Below are 27,080 nucleotides of genomic sequence, written 5' to 3'. Positions count from 1 at the left end.
AAAGGAATTTATAAAAAAATTACTAAGAAAACAAACATTTCTGTAACTCAGTAGTGTATTTCAAAATTAACAAAAATAATGTACGCCTTTCAAAGAAATATGGATATAATTTTTTTTGTGTGATATCCACTTCTTTGGAAGGCAGCAAGGTACACATCACAGGCTTAACACAATTTTGTATGCTAATAATGCAAAAATCCATGATCTTGCTAATAAGTAATACAGCAGTCTTATGTGTTCAGCTTCTCAGATTAAGCTTCCCATTAAATGTCAGGTAAAATTATTTAGAAACATTTTTAATGGTCAAAAATAACTGATATACATGACTGTGCTAACAGCTAGAGAGAAAAATGCAGACAGTAAATGAATAGTTGTATTGTGAAATGCAATCCATCAGTAAGCTTGGAATGCATCAAGTTATTAAAAACTGCGTGTCTTTGCAGCAAGTCAGGTGTTAAACTAAAATAAAGTTTTTAAATCAAATAGAAATATCATACTCTTTGCATCCAAACATTCTCCTCCACTAAGACAGAAGTTCCTTACCTAAATGATTACCTTTATAACATGCAGATTTAGCCTTCTTAGCACTGAGTATGCAGTTGAGTTGTGAACTAATTAGCATTTATGAACTCCACAATTTGCACTAAGTGTAGGGCAAGTAAACATGGTGTAAAGACCTGCATGATTGCCTACACATTCCATAGCAGTATACAGATGAGCATTGAAAAGTGACATCTGCTAAGGGCTTGAAAGTTTGAGTGATTAGTCTGATTGCAAGGACAAGTAGATTTTCACAGTCAATCCTCTGTGATGTACACTTACAGAAGGTGTGTCAGAGAGAAGAGACTTACAAAAAAGTCTGTGAGTACATTGACTGAATGCATTCCTAACATTTGTTTGAATTGTTTCTGGCCACACTTTGTGCCTCTGAGTACATTTTGTCTGCAATTCTAAGAAATTATATTACTCATTGAAACATGTTATTAACAGCAAGGCAACTCACATAGCAGTCATTTTTTTCCTTATTTTATATAGTGTAAGGAAAGATTACCATTGATGTTACCGACATGACAGGCATCCACACATCTAAATGCAAATTAAACAAGGCAGCTTTCAGAATTTGGTTCTGTTGCATCTGTAATGTCTATTGAAACTTTGTCACATCCTGAGTATATGTAACTTATTTTTTTTCTTCATAGTATATGTATGTGTCTGTGGCACATGCTGATAATAATGTTTTGTGAATGCCCCATTGTCTTGGAGTTCAAACACAGAGAGGGTGCTGTTTTTGTGAATATAATGATGCTTAAGGAGCATATGTTCATGTTACAAAACAACAAAGCTGAGGAAACATCAGAACTGTACATGTTGTGAAAAACTGAAAGTACTGCCATCTGTGTTAGCATGTCTGTCAGACGATTTGTGCATATTCCCATACTAACTTGTATTGTAAACCAGCGTGCCTAATTGTTAAAATGTAAATAAGTTTTAAATGTTGAGTATTTCCCTGTTTACACAGAATGTTCAATGAAACTGTCAGTGTTTTGATACATTTCTAATTCCACATGTTTGAGAGGGACATTCTAAAGTATTGTAGAGAATCAACTGAGCAGTGAGTGATGTCATTAGAATATTCCTGGTTGCTAAGTGATTATTTAAACAGCTGATTGACAGGAAAAGAACTTTTTCAAACAACTGACTGCTACTTTTTTTAAAATTAGACAGTTGAGACTGCAATTTTTCAAGTACTGATCATTTATGTCAGGTGCTGTGCAGTCAGTGCACACCCATGACAGAGAACTCACCAAAAAACTGTAGGCCTGCTTTTTATATATATTTTTATGCTATTTAGATTCAACCCGGTCTGTCACGCAGATATAAAGGTTTAATGTTTGTTGAAGGTCTCTTTACTTTAGAAGGAAAGGTTCAGCAGTGGTTGTGTTTAGGACACCCTGTATTGTTGGACCAGTGTTTCGTTGTTTGAGCTGTGCTGATATGGATTTTTCTGTTGGTATATACATGAAACTGGATTACTTTGATTGAATCGACATGATGGGAGTCAATGACACTATCTGGAAATGAAGTCGATTCGTTAGTTCAGGACATTTAATCTATCATCTAGTTAGTACAAGTATATTTCTATTTTTACGCTAACCCGTAGCTGATCCTGGTTTGGCTTGTTGCCAGTGTTGATTCGCACCAAGAGTTTTGCTGCTCTTAACATTTAACATATCTTGCATAGGTCTAACTCTGTCTGTCATGCAGATAGAAAGGTCTATCTTTTAAGACGCATTCCACTTTACAAGGAACGGTGTAGTAGTGGTTGTGCGTAGGATATTCTATACTGATGCACCAGCTTGTTGACAGTCGTTGATTCGCATCCAAAGTTTTGTTGTTTTTTAACATTTAACATATATCCATAGGTTCAACCTTGTCTGTCATGCAGATAGAAAGATCTGCCTTAAGACGTGTTCCACTGTGAAAGGAATTGTGTAGTAGTGGTTGAGCATAGGATACTTTACACTGATGCACCAGTGTTTGATGACATGGCTGTATTGACTTGATCTCTTTTTTGAACTATAAAACTGGACTTTACTGTTTTAATTAACATAATGGGATTTAATGACATCGTCTGGAAGGGAAGTCGATTTGCTAGTATAGGGTACGCAGTAGTTACCATCCAGGTTAGTACTTGTATATTTACGATAACCTTTCAGCGGATCCTGTTTTGGTTTGATGTCAGTGATCTCTGTGTCTATAACAAGTAGGATAGTCTGTTTTTGTGAGCAGTCACTTTATGGATAAGTATGGTTGCTAGCTAGTTTAGCGATACTCCTTAAAGCACTACGCGCTGAGTACAGGTACTGTTTTAAGTAGCTGTTCTGTATTTTAGAAGGTTCACATAAAGTGTTTATAATTTCTTTGCTCAGACACTTCTGTTATTAGAAGCTTGTGATAAGCATAGCTCAGCGATCAGATTATGAGAGTTACTGTATATATTTTAACTTATTTTATGACATTATTGTTTTAAATATATATATATTCAAGTAGTACATCCTGCAGAATGATTTTAGTAATGTTTCGATGACTGTGCCGACAGTGAGCAAGGTAGTTATCCGGCGCCGCTTTTGGCGTTACAGTTCATCATGCTTTCTTCTTTGCATCAGCAATGTCTATTTAATGTACTATAAACATGCTTTATATAATTTAAGCTCAGTTAAAGTATGACAGTCATGTACTTTAAACATTTTTAATGTTTCTGTTTATTCATTCATTATTTAAGTCACTTGAAATTATTCTTGTTGATGTTTCTTTAAATTAATGCAGGATGAGTGGTATAATCATTCAATTAGTGTTTCATTAGTTAAGTTTGAGCGCCAAAAATTTTGTATAAATGGTGGTTTGTTTTTACATTGTGGTACACCTGAAGAAGCGTAGTATACCTACGCGAAAGCGCTTGTGTCTGTTCCTGTCTGCAATAAAGAAGTTTCATTACAGCTTTTGCATCTCTGCGTGGTGCTTCCAGTGGATTTGTTTGGTTTTGCATTCCTAACATTTGTTTGAATTGTTTCTGGCCACACTTTGTGCCTCTGAGTACATTTTGTCTGCAATTCTAAGAAATTATATTACTCATTGAAACATGTTATTAACAGCAAGGCAACTCACATAGCAGTCATTTTTTTCCTTATTTTATATAGTGTAAGGAAAGATTACCATTGATGTTACCGACATGACAGGCATCCACACATCTAAATGCAAATTAAACAAGGCAGCTTTCAGAATTTGGTTCTGTTGCATCTGTAATGTCTATTGAAACTTTGTCACATCCTGAGTATATGTAACTTATTTTTTTTCTTCATAGTATATGTATGTGTCTGTGGCACATGCTGATAATAATGTTTTGTGAATGCCCCATTGTCTTGGAGTTCAAACACAGAGAGGGTGCTGTTTTTGTGAATATAATGATGCTTAAGGAGCATATGTTCATGTTACAAAACAACAAAGCTGAGGAAACATCAGAACTGTACATGTTGTGAAAAACTGAAAGTACTGCCATCTGTGTTAGCATGTCTGTCAGACGATTTGTGCATATTCCCATACTAACTTGCATTGTAAACCAGCGTGCCTAATTGTTAAAATGTAAATAAGTTTTAAATGTTGAGTATTTCCCTGTTTACACAGAATGTTCAATGAAACTGTCAGTGTTTTGATACATTTCTAATTCCACATGTTTGAGAGGGACATTCTAAAGTATTGTAGAGAATCAACTGAGCAGTGAGTGATGTCATTAGAATATTCCTGGTTGCTAAGTGATTATTTAAACAGCTGATTGACAGGAAAAGAACTTTTTCAAACAACTGACTGCTACTTTTTTTAAAATTAGACAGTTGAGACTGCAATTTTTCAAGTACTGATCAGTTATGTCAGGTGCTGTGCAGTCAGTGCACACCCATGACAGAGAACTCACCAAAAAACTGTAGGCCTGCTTTTTGCCTTGCTGTTATGTGTTAGATCAGGTACATTATTCTTTGGTTAGATTAGGAAAGCATAGTTATTAAGACAGAGTGTTTTTCTAGAATAATGGACTCCTATCCTGCAGTTTACTTTTGCATTTCCTGTGATTGAATTCTGGTGTTTACTGAGATATTGATTTACAATGTTGCAATCATTTTACTTAAGATTAATGTTTTTCATTACTTTGTATTGTGGCTAGAAATCAGTGTTTTTTCTTTAGGGACTACAGAGTGCTTCTACCTGTTTGATACTCCCAGGTCACCTCAAAGGCCTGGTCATTTATGGTCATAGCTTTCATTTATTTTTATATTTAATTTTCATAACTGGACACTCCTTTAGAAGGGCATGAAGACACTTTGATTGGTGGCAGAATTAGAGTATTATTTTGGGGAAGATGCACAGCTGGAAATCTGTATCAGGCTTTCCCAGAAGTGTTTGGATGTGTGAGATTTAAATGTACTTTTAGTGTGAGTGTATCACAGGTCTTAAACTTGAACACTTTGCTCTGAAGTGTGTAATAAGAAAATACATTTGGGGTGGACAGAGGTATTTAGTCCATTCCAAGGAAAATAGAGCGTGTTCCAGTTGTACTCTTAGGGAAACATTGTGAAATATTACTTCTGTTTAAGTGACAGTCTCAAATTGGAGTCAGTAGTGAGGATACAATCTCCTTGGTTACAGATCCATGATTGTAAGGGACATTACTTTATTTACCAAAATGATGCCATATCCGTCACTGACCCAGGCAACTGTCACAAGAGACAGTGATGACAGTTCTGGGGGTGTGGACTAGATTCTCACTGTTCTCAAGCTGGACATGGATGTACCTCTTAGGTCCTCTACCTATTACCAGTTATGCTGTCCCTCAACCTTTTTTGTCCATTGCTATCACTGTTTGTGTTTTATGTCCTGTATGTCTGCAGCTGTTACTTAACCTACACTACATACCTGACTCTCTCACTCCTAAGCACCTTCCCCAACATCCCTCTCTCTCTCTCTCTCTCAAGAAAAGAAAAAAAATGGGTACAATTCCACATGTCCCACAAAAAAATGCATCACTTACAAAGCTTTCTACTTTACCTGTATATCATCTTTATATGCTTGAAATGGTCCAAATGGGTTTACAATATTACTCTGTTGAAAGTCAGTGTACAATTCTACTTTTTTGTTGTGAAGAAATGGATATCTATGGATATCTATGGTGCCTTCCCAAAAGCATCCTACAAATTATTGCATTTTCCCCCTGTATCCTAACTTCCAGCCTCTCTCCATTATCACAATGTCTTATCAACCCTCTTTTCACACATTTTATCTGGTCAGAAAATAGAATTACACAAAACATACAACCAGAAGTGACCCATTAAAACCTTTAAATTTTTGTTTTCAGCATTTGTGTGGAGGTTGGCATCATGCACCACTACTGAGTGATGGTGAAAGGCATTTAACTTCCTATGGCAAAAGCTGATGATTTTAACTTCAGCCACACTAGCAACATTTGCTTTGTACTAATGTGCTTTAAATCTGCTGGGAATAGAGAGTAAAGGTAATACTTTGAAACACTTACTCTGACATTCTTATGCTGCTGGATGTAATGAACTACACGTTCCTAAGTCGTATGTTGAGGTAGTCCCCCTGTCTGTAACCTGATGATTTACATGGCTTCATGGGTTTGATTACCCTGTATGTCAACTTATTATGTCATGACATTTTAGATTCCTATCATATATTTAACTGCAGATGTCTGTATTTATCTCCTGTTACAACATTTCATTAACACAACATTTGGATTGTGCAGCAACAAAGTATTTGCAAAAACATTTCATCCCCAAAAGGGAGACTTAGAAAACCACCCTTATCCTTCTTATGTCATAATTTTGTTTCTACTCTCCTACCTCTTCTTGCTCTCTGTAGCAAGCACTTTTATTTTACAGAGCATGGCAGATAAATAGCAATGAAAAACCTAAGAGTAACACACCATAAATTTGGTCCTAAATGTACCATAAACAAAACTGTTGCTATTTTACTCTCTCTTCAACTCTCTCTATCTCTCTCTCTGTTTACCTTTTCTGCTTGAGTAAGTGTTCACTGCCCCTTTAATTGTATGATTTAAAGTGTGTGAAATAGGAGCTCCTTTGTGGCATGCTGAGATAGTGCTCAGGTGTACAGACTGCAATTTCTATACTTTCAAAGGTTCAACTATAGACATTTACAGACTGTTATTGTTTTAGAACACTATATTATCTGGTGCTGTAGTCTACATATTGTTTTCAGCCAACAATATTTATTTAGTTTATTATTATTTATTTATTTTTTTATTTTACATTTGTTGACCGGGCTAGTCTAGCTGGATACATTTCCATTTTCAGTAGAGGCCCGGGGAGAAAAGCTCCACACAAATTTTAACAAAAAAAGTCAAAAATAAACAAGCAAATGGACAAATCATCATAGATGAAAAGACAAATAAAAAAAATATAGTACCCAATAACAGGTATACACATGAAGAGAATCACATTTCTAAGACTAACATTATTAGCTGTAATAACATCAAGAACAAGGCACAAAACAGAGAGCAAAATTGACTTATAATATTATATAGAACTAATCTTTGTAACAAAAGGAGAAAAAAACTCTATAGTAGGAGAGGAGGAAGGGAAGCAGTTTAAGAAAAGAGAATGAAATGTTAAAAAAAGAATGGATGAGAGAGATTGACATAGGGGAAAGAAGAAACAAAAAAACTCTAAAAGGAGATAGACTGAAGCAGACTCAGAAAAGAGAGAGAGAAAGTAAAGTAGTAGGAAAGCGCAGAGTAGTAGGAAATTTTAGACAGTCATTTACAACTCTTTGTACAGGTAAGGAATCCACTTCTCTTGTAACTTTTTTGACTGGCAACTTTCCTCAAGTCTGTGTCTGCTCATTCTGCTGGGAAGGTCACTTTTATGACAGAAATTACATTTTTGCTCCTCACATATATCCACCATTGTAGAATAACATGGATCTCATTAAGAAAGGAAATTCTAATACAAAAGTAAATCTTTGCTAATTACCTGCTAGTACACAATTAGGGTTAGATTCATATAATGGTCAACGTCTAAGCAATAATAATCCAAATGTGCCATGCTAGTGCTACACTGGGAATATTCTTGGCCCTTTGTACCTATACACACCCACCTCTAAATAATGAAGAATACAGTTACTGCAGGAAGACATAATTTCAAGAAAACCAGCATCTCATAAATGCAACACATTAGGAAGGCCTCCCGTTTGACCAAAATATGTCAAGCATCCAGATTCACAATGCAAAGACAGTGGAGAGAATACAATGCAACAAAATATCTGAGCTTAAAAATCTATCAAACTAGACCAAAAATTCCATAAGTGGTATATTGTACCCTGGGAAATCCCAAACATAGTAGAAATTCTTGACACAGTTGTTTATAAAATGAATATTTACTTCACTGGAGCTTTTAAGCTATTTTGATAGTGTTGTGATTGCCCTGAACCAGAATTAGAGACTTCTCAACGAGGTTATAAAGCTGAATTTTCACACATTCATTGATAATGTTGAAGTGTATAATCTAAGAATGCCTTCTCTGTGCTTATGCAACTGGATATAATGAGTTATAAAATATACTTGCAAGCATGAGAAAAACATTTCTGCTTTCTAAACCCCCATCACCTCAACTGACACCTAAATATCATTATAAAATGTTAGCATGATGATGTCACAGACACAGTGCCTCTTGGCCTGAAGTGTTATATGTACCTACCTACAGTAGCTTGCGTATGAGCTTAATCTTTCTTTGTGAGGAACAGCAACAGAAATAGAAAACTGTTCATCTTCACAGTCATTTTTAGTTGTGTTCAAATTCCAAGACATATGGAAATTAGAAATGCATAAGATATACAAAAGTCTGAGGTGATTATCTTTGCTAAATGCCAGGAGTCTTAACAATAAAAGGAGTGATTTAGAAGCTTTTCACTGTTTGGATAATATGGCATGTGTATCATAACAGAAACATAGTTTAAAGATACAAAATGCATATCACAATTTTCAGTTTATTTTTAATTAAGAAGTACATGTCATATAATAATATTTACATTCCTGAAAAATGAAACATGTTGAAAAATGAAACCAGTTTTAGAACTATTTACATTATATTCAAAGTTGCTTGGATATTTTACTACATATTTTAATATAAAATTTAATATACAAGGTATTTGTTATTATTAAATGCTAGCTTTATAGTTATACTGTTTGGAGGTAGCAATATTTTGATTTAAATCAATGAGAGATAAAACTTTAGTCCAAGGAATCTTATTGATAATCCTAGGGTGCATTCTGGTCTCCTTAATTGTGAACTCTTTAAAGGCTGTTTATTTAAAGATACTTGTGAAAAACCACTGAAAGTAACAAAAGAACAGCCGAGGAGTGCTAAAACCATCCCAGTTCTTTATTGTAAGCACATTTGTTCATCCACACTATACAATGAACTTCTTCAAACAAAACTCAACCCAACATTCAATGCCTTATATAAGACATTTAATTAGGTAATACATTAATAAGACAATTAACAAACTTGCTCAAGTTAATCAAACTGTTAGGTGTTATAAAAAATGCCATTACAAATGAAATTTGAAATGCTAAAAAGCACAAAGAAATTTAAACATTATAATTCCTTATATAACACAAACAAAATAAAACAAGTATAGATCATACTAAAATGTATGTATTATCATATTGTGTATGAAACGTGTATACATCTACTCAGTTACATTTTACCATTATGATACCACTTAATTTAAGTAGCAGTTTTCTATATAATTCATAATGTATGATACTATTTTTTAAACAAGGGATAAATTTGATTCACTCTTTTAGCTTAACATTCAGATAGGGTTGTGGAGGCTGTTTATCTATCATTGCATTATCTACATAAACTAACAGTCTGATTAACGTGTGCAAGCTTGTTAATTGTCTTATTAACATTAACTAATTAAGTGTCTTATATAAGGCATTGAATGTTGGGATGAGTTTTGTCTGAAGAAGTTCATTGTATAGTGTGGATGAACGAAAGCACTTACAATAAAGAACTAGGATTTTTTTTAGCACTCCTCGGCTGTTCTTTTGTTTCTTTAAAGATGATAAAAATTCTTAGAATTGTAGTGATGACTTTTTTGATTTCTTTGTTATATTTTTCTTGGCACAGCCATAATTGTCCAAAGTGAATACTTAGTTTCATCATTCAGTTTAAGTTTTCCTGTTACGTTAAATTAAACCAACAACTCCGTGAAGGAGACGCTATCAAACCACAATGCCTTTACAAAATCTTCAACTATCTCCCAAGAGGGTTTAATATGAGAACAATCAAAACATATGTGTATTTGCATTACAAAGTTTCAAACATCTCCAACATTTCATGTCCGTATAATTAAATTTGGCTGTTTTATAGAAAGATCTATATTAGAACTTCAAAGTAAAAATGTTCTAATATTGTGACCATGAGGTATACATTATTGAATTTAATATCTGATTTTTGTTTTCTGTAGTAAGAGTTATATCCTTTCATTCCATTTAATAATTAAATTTTTAATGGTTCCCATTTTTTAAAATTAGTATCTTTGGTTTCTTCTATTTTCCCATTAAATTTACACCTAGATATTCTAATGTTGAAGTTTGTAATGTAGCATAGCTGGTTCAACCACTGCCAACACCCCTCCCCATCAGTTCATCAAGTGAAGATAAAAAAAAAAACACTTCATTCACTGTAATAAGCTGATTGATAAGTTATCTATGCCTCCTCTCAACAGAAAAAAGAGACATAACTTCTACCCACCAACCAGATGGCCATATACACAGCACAATGCCCTTTCCTCCTTATCTAACTGTTTAGGTCCCGTTTTTGTGTCCATGCTATCCACCATCAACATAACCTGCCTGCATGTAGGACTACAGTTGTCATGCTTTAGTTAAAAAAAAAAACTCTCCTTTTTTAAAATGTAGCAAACTGTCTGCTACAAATTTAGCAAAATGTTGCTGCAGTTTATACCCTGCCTGCATCTAGAGCTGCAATGCTCATACTTTAGTTTAAAAAACTTCTCTCTTTTTAAACTATAGCAATATGCTTGTTACAAATGTAAGGAACAGTTGCTCACGTTTATATTCTGCCTGCACAGAGCACTACAGTACTCAGGATTTAGTTATAAAAAATATTTTTTTCTTTTGAACTATAAAAAACTGTTTGCTACAATGCAACAAGGGTAGACCACACACAGATAGCTACAGTGTTCAGGTTTGACTGCAAATGTAATACCAGCTTTGCATTAAAGAAAGATTTAGATCAGTGGATCTCACTCTTAACACTTTGGACCTGGCAAAGTTGTTTTCTCACCCCACCCTAGCTACACTATTGGGTTTGTTCACCAATACTATTATTCTTGTGTAGTTGTAACATATTTTTTTATTTAAATGCAAATATATTGAAACATTGTGACTCTGTGTTATTAAATTTTAAGCTTCAGTATGTTTGAAAGTTATTAATGGAGAATTGTATTTCTTTTAAATGTTGTTTGCTTATATGAAATAGTTAAAATGTCATCAGTAAACAATATTAATTTTGAATTATAATTGTTTGATATTACTATATATTTTATCTTAGTATTATTTCTGATGGAGATTGCTATAATTCAATAGCAAAGGCAAACAATATAAAAGATAAGGGACAACCTTGCTTAATTCTTAAAGTCAACCCCCAGGATTTACTAATCTTCCGTGTAAGACTAGATTAGTCTTACGCGGAAACGCCAGTCTAATAGTATGACAGCAGCATGGCATGCATAGTAATGAGGGTGCGCTGCCTCAACTCTAAAGCTTACATGGAGCATGGACGAGTGTAGGGGGCGTGTCGGACTGCCGAGCAGTCCAAAAGTCCATGCCCCTGCACTGACAAAACCCAAGAAATGTCAAGTTACATGAGCAAGTCCGCTCACATGTGTACATTGTAACACTACACTCCCCCATATGTTAAACCTCGTACAAATTTAAAAATTAAAAGAAATTTATTTTTTTTTTGTTTTATTTCCAATATAGCTGCCTGTATTTGCACGTGTTTGTGCGGGATTGCCCATTACTTGGCTACAGTTAGCAGCTTAGACACTGAAGAGGATAATAAGAAAAATATATTCAAATTAAGCAAAATAGCTATAGCGTAGTGGTTAGAGCCTTTGCACAAAGAGGAGGCAATCCCGGTTCGAGTCCTACTACTGCACTTTCTATTCTATGTTGGAAATCTGTATACAAAAATATTTCCTGACATTTATCATGTATAAGTTTTGTAAAAAGCATTCAAATGTTATATGTAGTAGTGAACAAATTATATATATATATATATATATATATATATATATATATATATATATATATATATACATATATATATATGAAGGTGAAATGGTTATGCATTCTGAGGCATGAGTTACTTATTTTAAGCAATATAAAGCACTGCTAAGCACATTTTAGCAGTATTTAGCATATTTAAAACCAATTGCTCGTAGCTGAGCAGCACGTTAACAAGCGCAATGTCTTTGCGCGTAGCTGCGTACTTCGCTAACCAGCACAAATACAACGTATTTGCATGTAGCTGTGCACTGCGCTAACCAGCACAATGTCAGGCAATGTCGAGCAATGTTGGGCAATGTTGGGCAAAGTCGGGCAAAGTTGAGCAAAGTTGGCTAAACATGGCCACACCTCCTTTACTGTTCCTTAACCATTCAGGTCTGGCCAGTAGGAAAATAAAAAGCAGTGACAGGGCTCAAACTCAGGTTACTGTGCACTATAGTCACAGTACATAACCACTAAGCCATGACAGCATTTCATTCCCATGCATTTTCAACAGACACATATCTATCAAAGGAATAATAAACATTGCCAACATCAGCTAAGCACGTGTGCTTACAGCTGAGTTTTTTCAAAACTGGCCAATCACAAATAAGTGCGGGAAATTAGGCATATTTAAGCTCCACAGGTGGGAATACTTGCCATAGCTGGTTGTAGCTCCCTTCTGCAGTCAGCATGGCTGGTGTTGGAAAAGGCACTCGATTTTGAGCGCAACACTGGGGCATTGGGGAGACCAAAGTAATGATTTAGCTCCTTGTCCACAATCATGAGGAAAGACTCCTGCGGGGCCAGTACCAGGGCACCCAATATAAAATGGAGGCCTGGAACAGTCTTGCTCATGATCTCACCAGTGCCACTGGCATTTCACGGACTGTTGAGCAGGTCAGGCACCATTATTTTGACCTGAAGCAACGGAAGGAGGATCAACTGGACCAGTGGATCCAGGAGTCCTGTGCAATGCCTAATGCCCCAGTACTGAGTAAGTAGCCATTGTATTAAGTAGTTAAGAATTGCTATGCTTGTCTATACTATGGATAGGTATGTCTTGATATCACTGCATTTACTTCACACCTGCAGGTATACGGGCTATAAATCAGCAAGCCCATGAAGATAGGTTGTAAAGGCTGCGTCATCAGGCAGGTTAGTAATTATTCTGCATGTGCTGTTATATAAAATAAATGAGAGAGCCTTCAAAATGTGTGTTAACCCAATAAATAAAGGCGTAATAATCCTTTAATAACTGTATAATTCCTGGAGTGCATCTGTGTCATTTTCTTTGATATGTTGTTGTACTGTTGCATTTTACAAATCGTACTGTTGTATTAAGCAGTGTTAACCCACACTTGGGTAGACCCATGTATAGTGGATGAAGGGAGTGCCAGTAGCTTTTATGCATATTTACAGCCCTCAACTGTTAGTTCATGCCCAGCATGTACAGGTTAATCTGGCACATGACTATCTTGGTATGGTGTTCCCCAGAAATGTCAGTGTGCTGCCAGAAATGTAGGGAGATGTTAACATATAACTGATACTTTCACCTGAACATATCTAGATAATTATATGAAAGTAGAGCTGTCAGTGTACCATCTTAGAAGTAGTGTGTGTGAGCACCTCTCAAAATATGTGGCAGTAACATCTGCATCTTGGACAGTTTGTATGTAAGATACAGCTCATGTACATAATGATCTAGCAAAATCCAATTGCACAATATAAGGACATTGGGTAGTGTAATAATACATGTAAGGGACATGTAACTGCAGTTAATAGGAATGTAGTGAAAATTAGAAGGATATATAAGTTGTTAATTGAGCTATTTTTTTCCACCCTACTGTATGTGCATAAAAAATGCAATTCAACACCTCAATCGGTATGTCTAATCTCAAAACATTTGTTGGGACATATGTCCTATTGGTTTATAAATATTTTCATTTATTTCTATGCATGTGCCCTGTTAAAATACCACAATATTGGTGGCCTGTTGCCATCAATTCAACCTGCATGCTGTTGTAATGTCCACTATTGTTCTATATATGCATGTGTTATGCTTGCTTTTCAACTGTTGAAAATCTGGTGTGTTGGGTTAATGGGAATACTTCTGCATGCTGTTGTAACTAATTGGGAATGCTGTTGACTGTTACTAACCCATATCTTTATTAAACCCTCCAAAACATAGTTCGTGTGGGAAGGCCGGTCGCAGTGGACCCACCTGTCCCACCTCAGCTGGCCATGGCACCTGGCACCAGCAGGTCCGGTGCCCAGCCTGGGACCTCCTCCTCCATTGGCCCTGTACCACCTTTGGGTGGAAGCACTGTAGGGGATGGGGCTCAGCCCCCTGTGCAAGCGTGGGCAAAGGAGGGCCACCTATCACCCTTTGAACGGTCCAGGCTGTGGTGCGTAGAGAGATTGAACGTTCTGTTGCAGAACCTCTACGCCAGCTTGAGGCATGAGTGGTGCAACTCCTGGGTCAGCCTGCCCCTCCTACACAGCCCCCAGCACAGCAACCCTCTGGGCTGTGAAGGTGCAGTGGTGACTGCCCATGGGTGGGGACCTCAGTCCCACTGTTTCCATCTGTAGGCTAATGGGCTTGCAGTTTCCAAACATCCCTCCCCATCAAAGGTGTTCACCCACCACATGTGTCATATACTGCCCCTGTATGCATCTTGCTTGTCTTGTCTGTTTACCTCCCCAACCTACCTCCCCAAATATACCTACTTCCCCTACCCCACATTCCACTCTCACCTGAAAAAAAAAGGGCAATCTGCTCCCCAAAATAAATTATGCCCCATACATAGCTGCCCATTTTGCACACATGTACACTGGACACATAAAATGTAATTTAATTGGAATTACAACATACTTTGTTGTCCTCACCCCTCTCTCAGGGGTTGAAGGTTTCATATCCACCTCCAAATTTATTCCATATGCACAGCTGTTGCTGTTAAAGAAATGGGCAGCTATGGACCTTCCCTACACCCATCCTGCACATCCTGAGCTACTTTCCATACTGTCTTTCCCTCTTTGTGCCCCTTTTTCACTACTTTCTTATCTCCCCATTTTTCTTTTCTTTCAAAGAAATGAGCGTGGGGGTTAGTGGGAGTAAGCACTATTAAGCAGTAGTTAGCGGGCTTGCGTGAGTCTGCGCTTGTTTGCGCTTAGCTAAGCATTGCTAAGCATCATGCAAACCTGTGCAAACCCGCTTACAACTACTTAAAAGTGCCTTAGTCACTCTGTATGTCTGTATGTGAGGGCCCTTGTTCTGCTCAGGAGCAAAATAAAACACCTCTGTCAGTCTCGAACCCAGACCTTGTACACACGGCCATGGTAGATATACAACAAGCTGGTGATGAAATAAATATAGCATGCATCAGAATGAGTGAACATAAAGGAAAAATAGGAATGCCATACCACACAACTTGTTCTGTGGATCTTTACCAACAATTGTTGTGGGATTACATTACATGACTGTGATAAGAGAAGCAGCCAATTCTAGCAGGAAATAATGTTACACCATCACTTTACAACCCCACACAGTATCACAGCAGGACAAACACTGGCATATCTGTTTAGGGCAGAGGCCATACCTCCCAACTGTCCCTAATTTTCAGGGATGCCCCTGATGTTGACACAAATTTTAGCTCTGTCCCTCTGAATCCCTCCTAAAACTACTGACTTTGGCCAGAAAGGTGGTGAATTACACTTAATGAATAATGACAATAATTAAGAGCTAGACACTTCTTTTACTTCAGAGAAGGTGTATTAATTCATATGCTCTGATTCTCTCAATGTTTCAACTTAATGGCACTAATATTTTAAAGGTGTCCCTGACTTTTTCTTGACTTTTCCCTGAGTCTGTTCAAATATGTACCTGATTGGTTGAGAGGTCTGGCAGAGGCAGAAACACAGAGGCATATCAGCCTTTCTGCTGTTACACACTGTGGAAATAGCTTTGGAAGGAGTTTTGTAAGCATACCCTTATGTAGGAATACAACACTGAAATACAAATGTATGTAGCTATGTACTGGTAGAAACCAACTGTAACAATGCCATTGCTCTATTGCTGAAAAGACATGTGTGGTGCACAGACAAAAAATAACAGGCTATTCTCTGGCTACCATGTGGATAGGTCCAAAGTTAGGAGTTACACCGACAGACTACTTGCCTTGATAAACTAACATGTACACAGCAACCCTGTAAGTCCAGCAAGATAAAATCCACACAACAATACTTACGCTCTCTGTACTTCTGCACCCATACCCAAATGTAGAATATATCTCTGTGTGCAGGGTCTACCAATGATGTAGGTAAGCATACTCACAGTACTGAAATGTGTCCAGTTTTTCTGAGCAGCTTGTGCTAATGTCAACACTAAAAAAGCACAAACTGTTTAGAACTGAGTAAATGAATATTCACAGTATAGCAGTTCACAAACAATTCTTGTGCCAAAGGAATACATCTCAATAACTAGCTTTGATGGCAGTTAATTGTAAAAGTTGAAAAGAAAGTACATCTTTCCATGTATCTTGGGGTAGCATTTTGAGGGGTGAGTACATTTCTACACTGACCAGTGGGTACTGGAAGCAGCAACATTAGGTCTGAGTACAAAATGTAAATCTCTGGCTACACCCCTGGCTTCTGATATAAGAACTATACCAACCTTCTGTCTTAAACAATGATGTCCACACCAAACAAGGATGATCTCCATCTTGGAAAGTTGAAAGGGCCACACCTACCTGAGTTAGCAATTTATAGTACTGGGTTGCTATGACAGTGATTACTGCAATTACTACACAGCAGGCTGCATGCAGTTAGCAAATGGTGGCCACTAATTGGTGCAGAGGCCATCACATGCTCATGTGCAAATTCCTACAAAAGCAGGCTGCAATCTCTGCCAACAAACTCAATCACTCTATTGCACAGACTGACAGAGAGAGCGAAAGAGAGAGAAAGAAAGAGAAAAGGAAAATGAAAAAGAAATATTACCAAATCATACAAAGGAAAGGTATGTAACACATATGTATTTACTGGCATGTAGTAGATGTTATTGAAGAATAGTCTACATAATGTGAACCATTCATAAGGTGTAGCAGTACTCATTTATGCATAGATGTTCTGCTTAACTACTGCTATGGACAATACAGTGTGTACCTGTGGGCAGTGGGACATACCTGTGAAATGTGTAGCTCAGCATTAAATGTCAAAGATCTGATCCATGTTCTCTGTGTTCTGTATAGTAGTGTGGCCAATGGCTGTTGGGGGATTAGCGATGACATTATATAAACATGGGTGTGACAGAACAACACATGCATGATAGTCATATTAAAGTGTAGCTTAGCACTGGAAACTGCTGTAGCAGTCTAGTATGCTTATCTAGCATTTCTAGCCATATATACCCCCCTAATGTTAGTTGTGTTCATATGTGACACCTGTTTGTGCTGCAGTAAGGCCCAACAGTTCAGCTGTGAGGGACAGGGACTTACAACAGTGTGGACCTTATGTGTGTATGCCACACACATACGGAGAAATATATATGTGTCATATATATTCACGTCTGTATATGTGCATAGAGCAGGGGACATATTGCAACTGTTTGTGAAGGGAGGAGATATATATGTTGGTGAAGGTTAGTATGCTCATATTTGTATGTAGATTTTAGTGTGTGACAAACAAGACAGCATACAGTGCTGTTATATTAAATGTGGTGGTTAAACACTGTGGGTGGTTTGTTCAGTTTGCAATGTTGAAGCCAGTGAGGTCTGCTAAAGCTACCTGGGCTGTGAACACGTGCAATGCATTTATCTCAAAACTGTGCGATTTTATTACATTACTGTACACCTCACATCCTTTGTATAATTGATATTCTCACTATGAAAGGTGAAATGTATATGTGCCTACATATATATGTATATGTACATCAATGGATGTGTATATGTACACACACACACACACACACACACATATATATATATATATATATATATATATATATATATATATATATATATGGAGAGAGAGAGAGTTAGTTATATATACTCATACACACCTACATCTACTTGCTGCAATAGATTCTCTGTACTGTTTACTGACTGTGATGGTCAATATGTTTGTGGATACATCAAAGATATGTATCTGTGGGATAGCTTAGTGGGAAACTGTTTATGTCATGGTATTATGGGTCCTTGCTTTGGTCCTAGCAAAAGCTGTGTATTCTGTTGCTAGGCAGAAAAAGTGCTATTGCATACAGTGTAATTAAGTCCCTTGGTTTTAACTAGGGTGTGTCATTGGAGGCTAAAGCACTACATCTATGATTATTAATTGGTAATGATGTTGAATTCAAATCATGTGTGTACTGTAGTACTACCTGAAGCTCTGGGCCTGTACAGCAAAGTATGGTGTATGTCCACATTGCTTGCATCCACTGTTTTGTGTGGTCCCTGTATTCATCACAGATTACATTTCTCAAGATTAAGGTTGTGTAAGTACTGACACACAGTACTGTACAGTACACACTGAAAGCTTATCTGGGTTGTCATACATTTGTGTCCTGTAATTATGTCTGATTTGTGTGTGGGTATGTCTGCAACATGTCCTTTGACATATGTGTGGTAAAACATATAACTGCGTATCTAGCAACATTCATAGTGTACTACAGCAGTATGCAACCTATATTCCCAATTGTGCACATATTTTGGACACAGATTTGCCATTAACAAGTTGTGTGGTATAATAGTAATACATTTACTGGACCTTACACTCATTATGATGGATGATATATTTCTTTACACATCAGCTTGATTTATATCTGCTGTGGCTAGGTGGTGCATCGTGTTGCATACAGTGTGCCAGGTACTCTTGTATAGTCTTATATAGTGATTTTATTTTGTTGCTGTGCAGAACATGGTTCATTAGATTGAGAGTGAGCCAGGCACTTCCAAGCAGTTGTGGGGTGAGCACTGATAAGTGGCAGTTAAAGTGTTTCACTCTCGGTTAGCTAATAGGTTTCTATATATGGCACTTCAGTGATATCTGTACTGTATAATGTTAAATGTGACATATGACTTGCTCAGACATATTTTCATATTTATGTCTTCCAGGGATCATAGCGCATCGCAGGAACCCCAGTTACAGTAGTGCTGAAGATGACATAATTACTACCAGTATGATTCAGCACTACAGTCTCATGTTCTCACGAACCAGCCAGGACCAGCAGGAGCGTACTGCAATGTGGCAAGATGTTGTCTGCAGGGTAAATGAAGTAGACCTGCATAACCGGACATATGAGCAGGTACGTCACTACTGCAGTGATCTTCTCAGACATGTCTGTCAGCATGCTGCTGATGTGCGGAGACAACAGCTTGCAACAGGAGGTGGTGTTAATATCCATCCCCTCCCTCACCAGAGTGGAGGAGCTGCTCCTGATCCTGGTGACACCTGCCCAACAACAACAGCAGCAGACATGCACCATGATGGAGGTTGGAGCCACCCAGCAAGCACACATGGAGCATGCAGGTAACATGGCATATCTGTAGGCTACTGTTATCTGTACTGGTAGATCATGCACATGTGAGATGTGGAGTGTGTTGTTAAAAGATGTGAAGCCTGCTGTTGTGCAATACTGATCATTTGGAACATAATCTGTAGCCCTGTGAATGTAAACTGTTGTTGTACTGTAAGATTTCAAACACACAGTAACAATGCCACAGTTGTGGCCACTGACAAACTGTCTCATCTCTATGTAGGTTCCTCTGGGGTGACATCAAGCCAGCGGAGTGATGCTGGTGACTGTGTTCTACATTTATTATTGTAAATAAAAAGTGCATGTCATAGTTAAGGTGTAGGCCATGCACACATGTAACACACCTACCCATAATGCATGCTGTGCATGTTTGGTGTAAGACCATGCACATCTCACTAATGTGATTAGCTGCCTCAAACATATGCAATACCCAGACCATCTCAAATAAACGTGGCTAGACTGTAGTGACCATTGGATAGGCACAGTTGATACTCAACATGCACATAACAGACATATCTATGTCATACACAGAGCATTTTAACATGTTACACATAAAGGATTCCCAAGCCCTCAGTAAAGACACACTCCAGTATCCAAAATCTCATCCACACATTACACATAATATACCTGAGGGGTAGAGGCCTATCATGAGGCATTTAAACACTCTGCAACACCCTACACATTCATGTCAGAGAATGCTTCATATTGGCCTCCTTACAAATTAATGTAACAACTGGTTGTGAAATGGTGAATGTAGCCAAGGTAGTACAGTTCCAGTACAGCATGAGTAGTGCTGGTTTGGGAAGCATTTGTAGCCTTGAGTGACCACATGATGCTTCATGATGATGGCCTATGGTACTATATCCCATCCAGTTATTGTAACCACAGTACTACACATAGCTTCCATTGCTATACACCTTAATGTTGCATATGTGCACACATATGCACCTCTAAACAATATGCATACCAATCACCATTTGCACAACTGACACATATATGTCTTGTGATGCTATTGAATGGCTAGGTCATATGACACACATTGGGTATGTGTAGTGTTTAAATATGCAGTTGTGTTTTAGCATGCCATGTCATGGATGATGTTGGCATGTCCACAATATGATCTACACTCACCATAAGTACCCTACATTGGGTACATGGCCGAATGGTATTCCATCAATTATCCATGCACCACTGATGATGTTGTGTGAATACTCATCATGCATGTGCTAAAAATGTGTCAACAATTATTTGCTAAAGACACAGAGGCTGCAATCAGCATTGGATACCTATCTGACACACAGATACACTTCCAGCCATGGTATGTACACCTGTTTGTTATGGTGTATAGTACATCACAGAGTTTTGAATACCTGCACAGCAATGTTGTGTCCATGTATGCATTGTGTTCCAGGGGGAGGCCCAATACCTAATAACAAAACACATGCATCAAAGCCATGTATACTGTTAGTAACAAGGACTGTCTACCCTTGCACTGCATGCTGTTGAGCAACACATGTCCTGCATGCTGACATGTGTGATATGACTGTTTTGCTTGTGATACTGTACCCCACCATCACCTGCTATTATGTATGTTCTGTGATTTCTGGTGTTGTGTGTGTCTGCTTTAGGGAGGCGTGTATTTGTGTGTGTGTGTCTATGTGTGCATGTGTACATGTGTGCATGTGCGCATGTATGCATGTGTGCATGTGCACGTGTGCATGTGTGCATGTGTGCATGTATGCATGTGTGCACGTGTGCATGTGCACATGTGTGCATGTGTGCATGTGCATATGTGGTCTGACATCATGTTCAGGTCTTAAAGTGTCATTCCTGTTTTCCTCTCACAGATGCCAAGGTGTGCCTGATTCGGTACAGCAGGGAACCTGACATCACTGAGACAGACAGTGATCATGAGGATAGGTGTGTTGAGGCACAGGCAGGTTTGTCAGGGACTGTTGTTGGGCCAACAATTGACAGTACACAAGTCTTCACCCCATCCATGCACACAGTCATACTGCCTGTACATCCATCATCACCATTGCCCTTAGCTGAGGGACAGTGTACGGTTGGCACTGGCCAGGACAGTGTGGTATCTATGGCACATGTATCAGGACACAGCAGCCATAGCCAGATGTCTGGAACGGTACCACATAGGCAGATGCCCAAGGGTTCTCGTCAGAGCACTGCTGGTCATCATGCCCCTGGCAGACGTGCCACACCTCTTTCTACCACATGCATGTTCCAGGCTGTCATGGAGGCACAGACATGAATGGAGCGGTACCCAGACAGGGACTAAGGGGACAGAGGGCTCATAACACCTCTGTAAATGACAGTATCCATGACCTAGCAGGTGCCATACATAATTACACTGAGGTCACTGATAGACGTTGGGGTGAGACATTGGATGTCCTCCACAATGTCATGTCCATGTATCAGGACAGTGCAGGATGGTTAAGACTCGAAGTGGATGTATGCCAGCAACATCAGCAGCTGGAGGTCGCTGTGGATGTCCAGCAAGTCACAGACACTCCCGTAGTGCCAGTACCAGTCCCAGCAATATTGTGGGGGGGGAGCTGTCCATAGACCGTCCTAGAAGACCACGTGCACGGGGATCTGGCTAGTCCCAGCAGGGACCTGGATCCAGTGGACATATATCAACCTCTTCGGAAAGTACCCAGTCTGGATTAGTACCTGATATACTGTCTGTAGCACCCCTGCCAGGCACAGGTTCCGTATCTGTGGCCAGAGATGGTGATGTGTAAAGCCTGCCAGGTACAGTCTGTAGCTGTCTCACAAATCCCCATATATGGCAGCCACATGGTCTAACTGTGTGCATGCAGACACACACATATAAACCAGAAACTTAGGGCAAACACATACCCACACACATTACATCAACATTGGCCCATAACAGTGCTCATGGCCCTCACGCACACACTCACACATGCATGTCGATTGTATGGCTCAGCATAGGTCTCTGGCAAACCAACAACACACCCTGTGCATATGATGAAACTTGTGCCACCTCCTGTCATATGTAACATTGATGCAGGAACAGACTAACATGGTGCTGATGCACAGGGTGACTTTAATAAAGTATAGCAATAGTTGAATGTGTAGCATGTTGTCAGCAGTAAAGTGTAATGATATCCTTGAAGGTGTAGCTGAGCAGGCATGATACATTAAAGCTGTAATTATCAATGTTGTATTGTTTCCACCAGTATTTATTCCAATTGTGCTTTGTTTGCCCATGTGCCACTTGGCTGATGTGTGTAGTTGTGTCAGCATGTGTTATACAGTGGACAGTAAGTGTAGGGTGTGTGCAGCACCGGTTTGCAGGTGAACATTTGTGAACATGGTGGAGGTGCACTGTCTGCATGTATGTGCATATTGGACATATGGGCAGGGTGACATGCCCTGTACTGGCCAGTGTTAGCACTCCATACTTTCTCTTGGTGGCCAGTATGCATTGTACTACACACATTGTGGAACTTGAGTACGCATGTGTGTGTATGACATGGGTTGACACTGTGCTGTGGGTGACACTGTTGTTGCTATCTGTCATTGGTTTGCATTACTAAGGTTAACACTGTTCCAGCTGCATAATCCTTTATTAATGCACACTGTTCACCTACAGGGTTGCATGGACCGTGCTATTACAAACACAAGAAATTCTCACTTATACAGTAAAAGTGCATTAGTCTCATAGACCCCTGCCATAAACTAAATATATAATAGAAGATGTGAAGTTGTACCAAAAAAGAGTTACATACCAAGAAGGGATAACCTCTCTGGTTAGTATCATTGGGAAAATACAATCCCTCAATAAATATACAAGGCAAGCTTCAAAATACAAAATGGCAAGGATTCCAAAGACAACACTAAAGCTTTCTTCAGTGTTGCTCATAATCTACAGGGGAAATCTCAGATTGGGTCACAGTTAATGTAAATGGTCACAAAGTACACTTATCTGACTGACATTACCAATTCCTTGTCGGACAGTTTGAATGCAGATTTCACCACCCTGTCATTACACAAGGGCCACATTTCCAGACCTGAAGAATGTAAAACCTGATGATTCATAGACACTCTAGTTAAAACATCTCTTTAACAAAGTACACACCACAGTGGCAATGGTACTGGACAGTGTCCCTGGCTGTGTCATACAAAAGCTGACATATAAAGTCACCACTCAACTAAACACTCTGTCCAGATGCAGCATCTATACAGGTTGCATATTTGTGGAATGACACACAGTAATCGTGTTCACAGTCCACAAGGGTTGAGCTACAACGTCTTCTTCTTCTTCTTCCTTCTTCTTCTTCTTCTCCTTTCAGATGCTCCCATTAGGGGTAGCCACAGTACATAATTTCTTCCTGCCCTCTGCATTTTGCACTGTCACACCATCCACCTGCATGTCCTCTCTCACCACAGCCATAAACCTCATCTTAGGCATTCCTCTTTTCCTGTTACTAGGCAGCTTCATCCTTAGCATATATTTCACAATATACTCTGCATCCCTCCTCAGCACATGTACAAACCAACTTAATCCTACCTATCTGGCATGGTCTACTAACCTTCAAACCTGGCCTGACCCTCTAATATACTTATTCTTAAACCTGTCCACCCTCATCACACCCAGTGCAAATGTGAACATAAATTGATTAAGGGTAGAACTAAAACAGGTCCTGGAAACTCTCACCCTATAAGCCAGACCAATGTTATTTGGAAGGCTATGGAGCACAGCATTATGGACCTCATTAACAGAGAAATTATGAACCTGAAAACACTGCACCATACCCACTTAGGTTCTCTAAAGGCCAGATTATGGCTCCTACACCTAGTAGACTTCAAGCCAGCCAACAAGGCTATAGGTGAGGGAGGGGAGGTCAACACAGCAAAGCTATAGCTCACCAGCAATTCATACCCATTCCACATACTGGTATTATACATAACCTCAAAAGACTGACCATAAACTATTGTTAGATGATGGCTTGACAACTGACACACAAATGTAGGACACACAGTAACATTTGCAGCCTCCATGTACTATTCTATGCCAGTAACAAGTGGTATTCACCTGCACTCAGTCCTGGGACCACTCCTATTTGGCATATAGCTTTCTTAGGTACAAGCAAACACAGCAGGGATATGTCTGCCCACGTTTGATGACAATGCATACTGTGGGCTATACTTTATTCTCCAGATGACAAACACATCCTTCAAAAGGGTATCATAGAGACAGATACCTGGTGTCAAACTCATGCTGTAAAGCTATAAGCCAAAGAAAGCATAGTTATCCACTTTTAGAAAACAAAGTATCCCCAGAGTACCACATAGGTAGTAGCCCCCAAATTGTGGAACAGGTACTAATGTATACATAGAGCCATGTGTTAAATCATCTCTCCTTTGATAATCACATTACCAAAGGGTTTTGGAAATCCCTCTGTGAAGCATATAAGCAATAAAGGGTTTGCATGCAGATCCATAGAGGCTGTTGCACACATATAATGATTAGTCATCTTTGCCAGACTTTGCTTGCTTTGGAACAGGTTTCAAATATACCTCAAGCATAAACCCTCACTCACACTCTTCAATAGAAACCATGATAAGTGGATGTGAAATGAAAGACATAGCCCAGGGAATCACTGCTTTGGCTAAGCTTGTCACAAGCATACAGAAGTGACCTAAGGTCTGGAAAGCGCCAGCATGCTCTGGAAAAGATAACAGATGCATTCATGGAGAAAGCAGAGTACCCACCTATGAAATACTTGAGGTCACATGTATGTATATGGATTGGTCCCACAGCTACCTTACATGTGTAATGCACATACAGTTGTTATTATGATATGTCATACACTAGAAAAATCAAAACCCACTCCACATTGGCCAACACACACAGTCAGCAAGTGCAAGATTCAAACTCTTTCCTAATTGCATTATTATACTGCAGAAGTATGCATTTACACGACACACTATACACATTACTGGGATGTCATTTTTCCACAGGTATATTTGTAGAATGTTGACATCATCAGACTTGACAAAGATGAGTATACCACTTTTAAGGTGTGTGAGAAGTCTTCAAAAAGTTTGCTCTTTCTCAGAGGGGCACACACACAGTAGGCAAGTACAGGATTTAACCCCCTACCTAACTATATTATAGTATTGCAGCAGTATGCATTTACATGACACGCTATACACTTTACTAGAATTTCACTTTTCCACAGGTATATTTGTAAGATGGTGACATCATGAGACTTAAAGATGAGTATACCACTTTTAAGGTGTGTGAGTAGTCTCCAAAAAGATTGCTTCTCCCCAGGGAGATACACACACTAACACAGTTAGCAAATGCAGGATTCAAACTCCTACCCAACTACATTATGATACTACAGCAGTATGCATTTACACAATGTGCTATACATTTTTCCCAGGTATATTTGTAGGATGGTGACATCATCAGACTTGACAAAGATGAGTATACCACTTTTAAGGGGTGTGAGTAGTCTCCAAAAAGGCTGCTTTTCCCTATGGAGACACACACACACAACTGGCAAGTGAAGGATTCAAATCCCTACCAAACTACATTAGGATACTAGAGCAGTACACATTTACACAACATGCTATACACATTAGAGGGTTTTCATTTTTCCACAGGTGTATTTGTAGGATGGTGACATCATGAGATGACAAAGATGAGTATACCACTTTTAAGGGGTGTGAGTAGTCTCCAAAAAGCCTGCTTTTCCCTATGGAGACACACACACACAACTGGCAAGTGAAGGATTCAAATCCCTACCTAACTACATTAGGATACTAGAGCAGTACACATTTACACAACATGCTATACACATTAGAGGGTTTTCATTTTTCCACAGGTGTATTTGTAGGATGGTGACATCATGAGATGACAAAGATGAGTATACCACTTTTAAGGGGTGTGAGTAGTCTCCAAAAAGCTTACTCTCTCCCCAAGGAGAGATAGACACGCACACACACACACACACACACACACACACACACACACACACACACACACACACACACACACACACGCACACAGTTGGCAAGTGCGGTGTTCTTAATCCAAACTAAGTATGTCTTTACACTTCAGCAAGCAATATGGAGTTACAGGGTGCAATACAGACATTACTTGCTGACAGTTTGCACAAAGGTTTTTTTCACATTTGCTAACCTCAGCAGGCTTATCATACTAGGCGTATTGTGAGTGTATTGTATGCATAGGCCATGACCATATCATATATGGGTTGATGCACCACATGCTGGCACATACAGGGTCAAACCTTGAGTAGCATTTTATCTTCACCTACATGATACTGCAATATAACAGAAAGATGATAAACTTCAACAATTGGCTGAGCTTCTGGTGTCAATCAAAGGGGATCCAGTCTCTGTCTGCCTGTTATGACATGATAGACAAGCCTTGTTGCTTCGCTACAGATGGTTTGCACCTATGCTTCTGAATACTGGCCAAGGCTCTTGCTGTCCCCATATTACCTTTTTTAGGCAAGGCTCAAAGGTTCATAGGTGCATAGATAGGTACTAGACTATTGGCCCTGGGGCTATACAAGCCCAGCCAAAAAGGTACCCTGGCTTTTGCCACCCAAGAAATTTATTTTCCTGTGCCACTGTTGA

This window comes from Protopterus annectens, chromosome 6.part0, assembly GCF_019279795.1.
Source record: "Protopterus annectens isolate FY-2018-M chromosome 6.part0, PAN1.0, whole genome shotgun sequence".
Classification (NCBI taxonomy): domain Eukaryota; kingdom Metazoa; phylum Chordata; order Ceratodontiformes; family Protopteridae; genus Protopterus; species Protopterus annectens.
This window is presented reverse-complemented; position numbering follows the sequence as displayed.